Here is an 11,548-nt window from a genome sequence, read left to right on the forward strand (position 1 = left end):
TGTCTCATTTGCATGCATCAAAAGCCTGCTTGGATTGGCTGAGTTAGAGAGGTGGTCTGAGCAGCCTGGCAGTGATTGGTGCAGGATCGAGTTGGAAGATTCGTTTTGTGGCAATATTCAGACAATTTTCGTTTAGCAGCATATTGAAACATTTTTGAGATATACTCAGCGTATAAGACGACCCCCGATTTTCAGTTGACCTTTTTTTGTTTCAAAAGTCATCTTATATGCCGGAAAATACGGTAGTTTCCACATCCATCCATGTATAGGAAAATTTCATGACTTCATCTCTCCCGACGGCTGCATACTATTCCATTATGTATATGTACCACAATTTTCTTAGCCATTCATCTGTTGAAGGGCATCTTGGTTGTTTCCAGATTCTGGTTATTGTAAATAGCACTGCAGTGAATACAGATGTGCAGAAGGCATTTTTGTATTTTTTTTTTTAGTGTTTCTAGGATATATCCTTGGGAGTGGTATAACTAGATCATATGGGAGCTCAATTTCCAGTTTTTTGAGGAATCTCCATACTGCATTCCCACCAGCAATGAATGAGAGTTCCTTTCTCTCCACATCCCCACCAGCACTGTTCTTGTTCTTTGTGATGTGTGCCAGTCTCTGTGGTGTGAGATGGTATCTTATTATTGTTTTGATTTGCTTCTCCCTGATAATTAGTTATGTGGAGCATTTTTTATGTGTCTTTGGCCATCTGAATTTCTTCTTTGAGGAAGTGACTGTTCATTTCTTCTCCTCATTTTTTGATAGGGTTAGCTGCTTTTTTCTTGTTGAGTTCTGTCAATACCTTGTATATCTTAGATATTAGTTTAACTGATGAGTATTGTGTGAATAGTTTCTCCCATACTGTGGGTGGCTTTTGTATCCTAGTCACTGTTTCCTTTGAGGTGCAGAAGCATCTCAGCTTAATATAGTTCCATCTATTTTTCTCCATTTCTATTTTTTTGGAGAGTGATGCTTCCTTCTTGAAGATGCCTTTAGTCTCAGTGTCATGGAGTATTTTACCTACGTGTTGTTCTAATACCTTATGGTTTTGGGTTTAATATAAGACCTTTAATCCTTTTGGGTTTGATCTTTGTGCATGATGTTAGGTGGGGGTCTGAGTTCACTTTTCTGTATGTGTCTGACCAGTTGTCCCAACACCACTTGTTGAAGAGGCTTTCTTTACTCCACTTTGCACTTCTTGCCCCTTTATCAAAGATTAATTGATAGTATGTTGGGGAACATTCACTGAATACTCAAGTTTATTCCACTGATCTGAAGGTCTGTCTTTATTCCAATATTATGGTGTTTTAATGACGATTGCATTGTAATACAATTTAAAGTTGGGGAAAGTGATGCCTCCCATTTTCATTTTCCTAAGGGTTGCTCTAGATATTCGTCGGTATTTATTGCTCCAAATAAATTTCAGGAGTGTTTAAACCACTTCTTTGAAGAATGTCATGGGTACCCTTAGAGGAATTGCATTAAATCTGTACAATAATTTGGGGATTATGCCATTTTAATGATATTAATCCTCCCAGTCCATGAGCAGGGTTTATATCTCTATTTCCTTATGTCCTCTTTTATTTCTTGAAGCAGTGTTTTGTAGTTTTCTTTGTATAGGTCCTTCACATCTTTGGTTAAATTGACTCCAAAGTATTTGAATTTGTATGGCACTAATGTGAATGGGATTGTTTTTATAATGTTCATTTTTCTTGTTATTATTGGTGTATAAAAAGACCATTGATATTTGCATGTTAACTTTGTAGCCTGTCACTTTGTTATATGAATATATTGTTTCTAGAGGCCTTTTGGTAGTCTTTAGGGGTTTCTAAATATAGTATCATGTCATCTGCAAGCAGTGAGAGCTTGACTTCTTCCTTTACTATCTGGATGCCCTTGATATATTTTTTTAATTTTTTATTTTTAATTATGAGAACAGTGATGCAAAGAAAGAGGACAAGGTAAAGTTACAGTGGAAGGTCAATCACACATAAACAGAGTTCTCAGAAGAAATCCCCTTGCTGAAGGCTAAATTTTGAACTTACAGTCAAAGAACATTAAGAAAAATAAAACAGAACCCATGTACAATAATTTGTCCACAAGTCCCCAGATTGTAGTACATTATAACTTTTCTTAGCAGTACACAAAGCAATATAAGGCCATGAAATTTAAGTGACTCCTTAAACATTGAAGGCATATTATTTTTTTTTACATTTCATGCACATGCATAAGTTAACATCAAAAGTTTCAGTGGTTTTATTTTTAAGGTTTAGAGTCAAAGGAGCACAGTAAAAATGGTGTTAGAGTGGCAAATATTGTTTGCATAGGCCCACCAAAATATGGGGGGCATGGAAAGGAAAAGCCTTGGCCTAAATACAAGAAGACCTTACCCCTGAAGTTTCCTGGCATAAGACCAACGCTAGGCTCCAGGCAAACTAGTTTATTCAATCCAAGTCATTGTCTGTAGTGCCAATACAGTTTTGTTTGTGGCCTCTCTGTCTGGTTTTGGTATAAGTATGATGTTAGCTTCATAAAAACTATTTGGGAGTGTTCCTATTTCTTCAATTTTATGGAAGAGCCTGAAAAGTATTGGTAGTAATTTCTCTTAAAAGGTTTGAAGGAGGGCCCGGAGAGATAGCACACCGGCGTTTGCCTTGCAAGCAGCCGATCCAGGACCAAAGATGGTTGGTTCAAATCCCAGTGTCCCATATGGTCCCCCGTGCCTGCCAGGAGCTATTTCTGAGCAGACAGCCAGGAGTAACCCCTGAGCACCGCCAGGTGTGACCCAAAAACTAAAAAAGAAAAAAAAAAGTAAAAAAAGAAAAGGTTTGAAGGAAAAAAAGAAAGAAAGAAAGAAAAAGGTTTGAAAGAATTCATTAGAATTGAAGGAACTCACTTGGGCTTAGACTTTTGTTTTTGGGAAAACTTTTGATTACCATTTTAATTTCCTCAATAGTAATGGGTCTGTTTAGTTATGCTAGATCAGCCTGGTTTAACATTGGAAGATGATAAGGGTCCAAGAATTTATCCATTTCTTTTAGGTTCTCATGTTTTGTGGCATAGAGTTTCTCAAAGTCATCTTGGATTACCCTTTGAATCTCTGTATTATCTGTAGTAATCTCCCCCTTTGCATTTAATTTTGTAAAACTTTATTTATTGGTTTTTGGACCACACCTAGCAGTGCTCAGGGGTTACTCCTGTCTGTACTTAGAAATTACTCCTGGCAAACTGGGGGACCATATAGGATGATGGGAATAGAACCAGGTCTCTCCTGATTCGGCTGCATGCAAAACAAACACCCTACTGCTGTGCTATCTCTCCAGTTCATACCTTTTCATTTCTTATCCGTTTTATTAAGTTTGTCTTCTTTTCTTTGTGAGTTTTGCTTAGTGACTTATCAATCTTGTTTATTTTTTCAAAGAACCAACTTTTGCTTTAGTTGATCTTTTGGATCGTTTCTTTGATTTCCACTTAATTGATTTCTGTTCTAAGCTTTGTTATTCTTTCTGCCTACCTATTTTTGGTTCCTTTTGTTGATCATTTTCTAATAATTTAAGCTGTGTATTAGACTATTTATGTAGGCCCCTTCTTCCTTCCTGGTGTGTGTTTGCAAAGCTATAAATTTTCCTCTTAGTACATCTTTTGCTGTTTCCCACAGCTCCTGATAATTTGCATCTTCATTTGCATTTGTTTCCAGGAATCTTGATTTTCTCTCTGACCCACACGTTGTTCAGTAATAAGCTGTTTGATTTACTGGTGTTAAACTTTTTCTTCTATGTCCTCTGTAGTTTACTTCTAATTGTGATCTGAGAAGGTAGTTTGTAAAATTTCTCTTCTCTTTATTTTATGGAGGTATGTTTTATGGGCAAGCATGTAGTCTATTCTGGAGAATGCCCATGTGCATTGGAGAAAAATGTGTATCCAATTTTCTGGAGATGGATGCCCTATATATATCTACTAGGCCACTTCCTTCCATTTTTCTTTTCAGAAATAGTATATTCTATATTCTTTGTTTGTTTGTTTGTTTTTTGGGTCACACCCGGAGACATTCAAGGATTACTTCTAGTTCAGTGCTCAGAAATAGCCTCTGGAAGGCATGGAGGCCCATATGGGATGCTGGGATTTGAACCACCATCTGTCCTGGATCGGCTGCATGCAAGGCAAATGCCCTACCACTGTGCTATCTCTCTGGCCCCGGAGCTAGTGTATTCTTGTTGGGTTTCAGCCTGGTTGACCTATCAAAGAGTGATAGGGCAGTGCTGAGGTCTCCCATTATTATTATGTTGCTTAATGTCTTCTTTCAGATTTGCCAACAATTGTATTTTTTTGGTCCCTCATTGGGTATGTATATGTTTAGAAGTGAGATTTTTTCTTGTTGTACATATCCCTTGATTATTATGAAATGTCCATCCTTGTCCCTTATAACTTTTCTAAGTCTAAAGTTTGTGTCACTGATACTAATATGGCCACTCCAGCTTTTTTAAGGGAGTTGTTTGCTTAAATGACTGTTCTCCAACCTTTGATTTTGAGTCTATGTTTGTTCTGACTATTCAGATGTGTTTCTTGGAGGCAGCAGAATGTTGAATTCAGCTTTTTGTTACATTTTGAACTCTGTGTCTCTTAATTGGTGCATTTAGTCTATTGACATTGAGAGAGATAATTGTCATGAGATTTAGTGTCATCTTTATTTAGGAGTTTGGTGTGTCTGTTGGTCTGTCTTATCTTAAAGTAGACCTTTCCTTTTTTCTTTTAAAGTCCTCCTGAGCACCTCTAGGTAATTTCTGGTCTAACTAAAGTTAAGCCAGATATCACTTGCTTTGCCTTTTTAAAAAATGTGTTTGAGACCCAGGGTTCACTCCTGGCAGTGTAAAAGAACAACAACAAAAAAAAGACTTTCAATTAAGAGATTGTAATTAATTCAACATCCAAGCTTTAAGAAATAATAATTAAGCCTCAGGAATTCCTGCTAGGAACCACTATTATTTCCTAGCATACTGAGATTTCAGGGCCAAACTAAAAGAAAAAAAGTTCCAGACCATCACCACCAGAGACACATGCACCCTTAATTGTATAAGGGATTGTCCTCCAGGTATGTGAAATAGAAATGCACCATTTCACTGGAACAAACCCCATAGGGTCAGTGTCTTTAAAAATAAAATTAATCATCTATCATATCCACCCAGATAGATTATCAGACTTAAAAAAATTTGGTTCTGTGGTTGAGTGTATCTGGGATGAAGGCCAAGATACTTAACAAGCTCCCATGAGAGTGATAGTGCCCTGTGAAATGGTGATTGTGTGTCCTTAACATCAGGATCCAGAAGGGGTTCTCTCCCACTATTTAGAGCTCCCCCCTTAACCCCAACTCTCAGTCTCCACTATGTTCTTCCAGCAGATATTTCTGGTGGTTCTGATTCTTGTTTTGTCAGTGATGTGATTCCCCCATTCCCTAGAAAGTACTGGAAGAGCAACTCAGAAAGATCATTCATTAGTTGCATCTAGGGAGAGACCCAATTAGCTTGACTTGGACTGCTCTGGGAGATTGGGGGAAAGTTTCCTGAGTCATAGGAGCTGGATTCTCAGAGCACCTCATTAAACTAATTGTTCCATTTTGATTCTACTTCTGAAAACAATTATGTTCCCTTGAGAGGCGGAGCCGAAGAATAGAGACAAAACTTTTCTAATTCACTTCTTATTTCCCTGGAGAACTGCTGTTGGAGAGAGGCACATTTCTGGCTTCCAATTATTTATTCTTTTTATCGGGTCCCTTGTAACATGGGTGGCCAACTCAATCGTCTTCTAGGAGATTTGAAAATTAAAAGTTCCCTTTGCTTTCTTTCAAGAGTCTCCTGGGTGTCAGGCCACTGCCAATTCTTGCTTCATCTTTACCTAGTGCAATGTCAAAGTTAAGAGTGTTTGAGGGGGGCCGGAGCGATAGCATGGAGGTAAGGCGTTTGCCTTTCATGCAGAAGGTCATCGGTTCAAATCCCGGCGTCCCATATGGTCCCCCGTGCCTGCCAGGAGCAATTTCTGAGCATGGAGCCAGGAGTAACCCCTGAGCACTGCCGGGTGTGACCCAAAAACCACAAAAAAAAAAAAAAAGAGTGTTTGAGGGATGTGTTTATGTTATATGCACACACACACACACACACACACACACACACACACACACTCACACACACACAATCAAACCCCAAGTGTCTGGACATCATAGACTTCTATACAAAAAAAAAAATCAAGACATGAGCAATAATTTTAAAGAAGAGAATGTAGCCATCATTGACAGGGATTCTGAGAGGGATCAAGAATATAAATAGTCCATAAAATTCTATGATGTTGCTGCAGACTTTATAGAATGCAATTATGATGAGTGTAGAAAGATTCCAAAATGGGTGATGCAAGAGGGAGAGTAATGTCTGGAAATAAAGGAGCAAGACTAAATTAAATTGTCCCAAAAGATTGCAGCTAAGTCAAAAAATTCTGAACTTAATTTTATTGAAGTAAATGAAAGTGACATTATATAATAAATGCCCAATATTGAAAATGGGCACAGTTCATGAAAATAAGGCAAACATGAAAAGATGGAGGTAAGAGAAGGATAGAAAGGAGGTGCAATTTCTTCAAAAAATTAAGAAGGGAAGAATTTCAATGCCTTTGTTCATTATTAAAATTCAAGTTCTTTGTAGCATTGTTGAGTTTTAAGACTGCTTTCTATATTCTGGATTTTTCTTTCTATATTCTTTCTATATTTTTATATATTTTTCTTTCTATATTCTGGATATTTCAAGCCCCTTGTTTGTAATATTAAAATGCAAATATTTTCTTCTATTGGCAGATTGTCTTTTTATTCAAATACTGCTTTTTTCCTCTGTGCTTTAATAAATTTTCATTTGTTTATTATTATGTATTTTTAGTGAAACAAGATAGTTTTTATTGAAAAGAATTTGCATAGAGAGATGTGAGGGGAGAAAGAATGAAGACATGTTCAAGAGGGAACATGGACTTGGAAAAAACCAAAATCTTATTTATTTGTTTATTTATTTATTTGTGGCCCAAATTTTTAAAAAACTTATTTTAAGGAAGGAAATTCTGACATGCTCTACAATGTAGATGCCTTCAAAAAGTTGTTTTGATTATAACACTGTAAATTACCAGGTTGTTCATAATACAGTCATTTCAGGAGTAAAAAGCTCCAACATTAATTCTACCACCAGTGTGACATCCCCTTCCTCAGTGTCCCCTAATCTCTCACCCACCACCCCTACCCTGCCTCCTCACAGGTACAAATTTATTTTATATTGCTTCTTATATTACAAGGGCATATGGATCTATCCAGACATAGATCGATAAGGATCAATTTGAAATGATTGTTTTCTCTCCATGGTATGACTAATGTCAGTGTCTAAGGAGTTACTGGGCTAGTGGTTGGTGCTCGTTGGGCCTTCTGGAAGCTTTTTAAATTTGGTGAGTCCAGTTTGTTTACTTAGGTTCTGGTTTCCATGGGGGATGGATCACTGAAACAGATATTGCTGAGTTGATGGAAGGAATTTATCGCATACCATATTTTCCGGCGTATAAGACGACTTTTGAAACAAAAAAAAAAGTCAACCGAAAATCGGGAGTCGTCTTATACGCCGAGTATATCCTGAAAAATGTTTCAATATGCCGCTAAACGAAAATTGTCTGAACATTGCCACAAAACGAATTTTCCAACTCGATCCTGCACCAATCACTGCAAGGCTGCTCGGACCGCCTCTCTAACTCAGCCAATCCAAGCAGGCTTTTGACGCATACAAATGAGACAATGTTCTGGACTGGAATCTACACTGTCAAAAGCCTGCTCAGATTGGCCAGAGTCAGAGAGGAAGTCTATGACAGTAGAACCTTTGAACCTTTGCTTGTTGCGATTGGCTCACTGTGGTACATACAGTTGTAGCACAGGAACTTTCTGTCTGATTCAGCAAATATAGGCCTAAACCTATGTTTTAACTGCAAAATTAGGGGGTCGTCTTGTATGCCCAGTCGTCTTATACGCCGGCAAATATGGTACATTATATTTAATGTAATTATTGTTTCAGGTCTTACTATATCCAGGTCTTCGGTTCATCTTCTTTGATGTCACCTGTTTCCTTTCTTCCCTGATATTCATCTTAGAAAGATGATGCTCAGTGTCTTCAAACATTAATGGCAAACATTTGAAAAGCATAGAAGAACATAGCAGAAAGCTGGAGTAATAGAGTGGGTAAGGCATTTACCTGCATACTCCCAACTTGGGTTCAATCTCCGCCACTCCATTTGATTTGCCAAGTCCTCCCCAGGAGTGATCCCTGAACACAGAGCCAGAAGTAAGCCTTAAGCATTAAGATTTTGACCTGAGGGGCCGGAGAGATAGGATAGCAGCGTTTGCCTTGCAAGCAGCTGATTCAGGACCTAAGGTGGTTGGTTTGAATTCCGTCGTCCCATATGGTCCCCTGGTGCCTGCCAGGAGCTATTTCTGAGCAGATAGCCAGGAGTAACCCTGAGCACCACCGGATGTGGCCCCAAACTCCCCCAAAAAACCCAACCAAACAAACAAAAAACAAAAACAAAAAAACAGATTTTGGCCTGTAATTTTTGCTGACCAAAAATTGGGGTCGGAGCGATAGCACAGTGATAGGACATTTGCCTTGCACATAGATGACCCAGGACTGACCTGGGTTTGATTCCTGGCATCCCATATGGTCCCCCAAGTCTTCCAGGAGCAATTTCTGAGTACAGAGCCAGGAGTAACCCCTGAGCTCTGCCAGGTGTGACCCAACCTCCACAAAAAGTCTAGCAAAAATTAAATATTGCACATCAAGAAAATAAGCATAATGATTATGTCTAATCCTACAGTCCAGCATCAGCCATCCATAAAAAGGGTCTGTCCCTTTAAATAAGACACCGCCCCTTTTTAATAAGACCCTAATAATAATTGACTGCTGAGTATATAAAACCCTCCCCAGTGTTGGCAGTTGGAGAGTTTGTTGTCAGTTGGAGGAGCAAGAGGAATTTGTTAGTAGTTGGAAGAGACCATTGGATGGTCCCAAACCCAGTTCTCTCTCCCTCTTTATCTCTGTCCTGGCCTAGGGGTTTGTCAGAGGCCCCTGGGCTTCTCTAATAAATAAGTCTGAGATATTTGTCAGAGTTTTGCCTGCAGGACCCCATGGACCCCAGCAGCATGGGCCCATTTTAAGCAAATCAATACTAACAATTATGAACAAGACAGTTTCCAAAATTTACAGTGTGTGTTTGACTCAGGGTAGCTAAGAGTGATCAAGTTGAGTCCAAGAGAGCTGGACAAGAGAACAAGCATTAGATTCCATGTTGCTCCTCAGTTCCTAATACTTCATCTTTTAGGAGATTTTTGCACAATCTACCGTTCCTGAGCAATGTTCTCATGCGTTGTATGTTTGATATTCTATTACGGATGGAGTGGGAAGCGGCGTACAATGAATCCTCTGAAAAGACTCCTGTAGGGTATCATGGATTCTCCATTTGGGCCACAGTATGTCCAAGTTTTACCTCATGGTAAAACTTTACCACAGGATTCATGACCCACAGACTTCTTCCTCAATTACTACCCACAGGCAGGCTTTCTTTCTTCCTTTCTAACAAAATAGTCTGCCTATTTACTTCCCCCAACAAGTTCTAGTCAAAGTGTTAATTAGAAAAGGAAAGTGGATTTTCTACTTAGTATTAGTTTTTTTATTTATTTATTTTTATTTTTATTTTTTTTTTGGGGGGTTTTGGGTCACACCCAGTGACGCTCAGGGGTTACTCCTGGCTATGCGCTCAGAAGTCGCTCCTGGCTTGGGGGACCATATGGGACACTGGGGGATCCAACCGTGGTCCGTCCAAGGCTAGCGCAGGCAAGGCAGGCACCTTACCTCTAGTGCCACCTCCCGGCCCCATTTTTAATTTTTTTTAAGAGCCACTCTTTGTGGTGCTCCAGGCTTACTCTTAGCTCTGAGCTCAGGAATTACTCAATGATGGTGGTGGTCAAGGGTTACTCTTGGCTATGCACTCAGGGTTTACTTCTGGTGGTGCTCAGAGGTTACTCTTGACTCTGAGCTCAGAAAATTACTCCTATTGGTGTTCAGGGGTTATTTCTCAGGGGTTACCCTTGGCTATGTGCTTAGGGTTTATTCCTGGTGGTGCTCAGAGGCTACTTTTGTCTCTGAGCTCAGGAATTATTCCTGGCTATTCTCCCACTGGGATGCTGGGAATACTGAGACCACATCCAAAGGGACAATGAATTGCTTTAGAAAGAAAACATCTGAACGTCTCGAGCTGTGTGGATATGGCTGAGAGTCTCTGAAAGTTGCAAGTACAGAACTTCTTGACACCCAGGAAGCTGCACGAGGCAGTCCCAAAACGTCACCATAGCTCCATAGTTATCCTTTGGATTACCAGGAGAAAAAGAGAAAGAAAGAAGGTTGTTGGAGGCTCATGAGCTTGAGTTCAAAGAAAGCAAAAAAGATGATTGGTCTGAAGGCTAAGCTCTACCATAAACAGCGCCATGAAAAGAAAGTACAAATGAAAAAGACTATTACGATGCATGAAAAGAGAAACAGCAAACAAAGGGATGATGAAAAGACCCCACAAGGAACAGTACTTGCCTACCTGCTGGACAGAGAGGGACAATCCCGAGCTAAAGTACTTTCCAATATGATTAGACAAAAACAAAAAGAGAAAGCGGAAAATGGAAGTTCCTCTGCCCAGGGAGAAACAGAAGTATTAAAAGTTATTTGAACAGGAAAGAGAAAGAAGAAAGCATGGAAGAGGATGGTTACTAAAGTCTGCTTTGTTGGCGATGGCTTTACTTGAAAACTACCTAAATATGAAACATTCATTAGGCCAATGGGTTTACATTTTAAGAAAGCCCATGGAATACATCCAGAACTGAAAGCCACATTTTGCTTGCCAATACTCGGTCTAAAAAAGAATCCCTCATCTCTACTGTATACTACTTTGGGTGTTATCACCAAAGGAACTGTCATTGAGGTCAACGTCAGCGAGTTGGGCCTTGTCACACAGGGAGGCAAGGTTATTTGGGGGAAAATATGCCCAGTTGCCAACAATCCTGAAAATGATGAATGCATCAATGCAGTCTTACTGGTTTAACAGCAGTTTCATACAAATAACTCCTCTTAATTACAGAAGACCAGACACCAGTCAGGAAAGCCATTATTAAGCTACAGTCATCAAGACAGATGCATATTGCCCAAAACATTAAAGTGTTCCAGGTTCACAAAAGAAAGAAAAAGAGAGAGAAAGAAAGAAAGAAAAAAAGAAAGAAAAAGAAAGAAAGAAAGAAAAAGAAAGAAAGAAAGAAAGAAAGAAAGAAAGAAAGAAAGAAAGAAAGAAAGAAAGAAAGAAGAAAACATCCCGGGACAGAGTGGTGGTGCAAGTGGTAAGGCATTTGCCTTGCATGCACTAACCTAGGATGGACTGCGATTTGATCCCCAACGTCCCATATAGTTCCCAAGCCAGGAGTGATTTCTGAGAGCAGAGCCAGGAGTAA

At 39.2% G+C, this 11,548-nt stretch overlaps 1 pseudogene; it reads left to right on the forward strand.

The window, feature by feature from the left end:
* Window positions 1-9,451: 9,451 nt before the first annotated feature.
* On the forward strand, window positions 9,452-11,290 carry LOC126030135 (ribosome biogenesis protein NSA2 homolog; annotated as a pseudogene).
* Window positions 11,291-11,548: the final 258 nt, after the last annotated feature.

The sequence above is a fragment of the Suncus etruscus genome, chromosome 15, assembly GCF_024139225.1.
Source record: "Suncus etruscus isolate mSunEtr1 chromosome 15, mSunEtr1.pri.cur, whole genome shotgun sequence".
Classification (NCBI taxonomy): Eukaryota; Metazoa; Chordata; class Mammalia; order Eulipotyphla; family Soricidae; genus Suncus; species Suncus etruscus.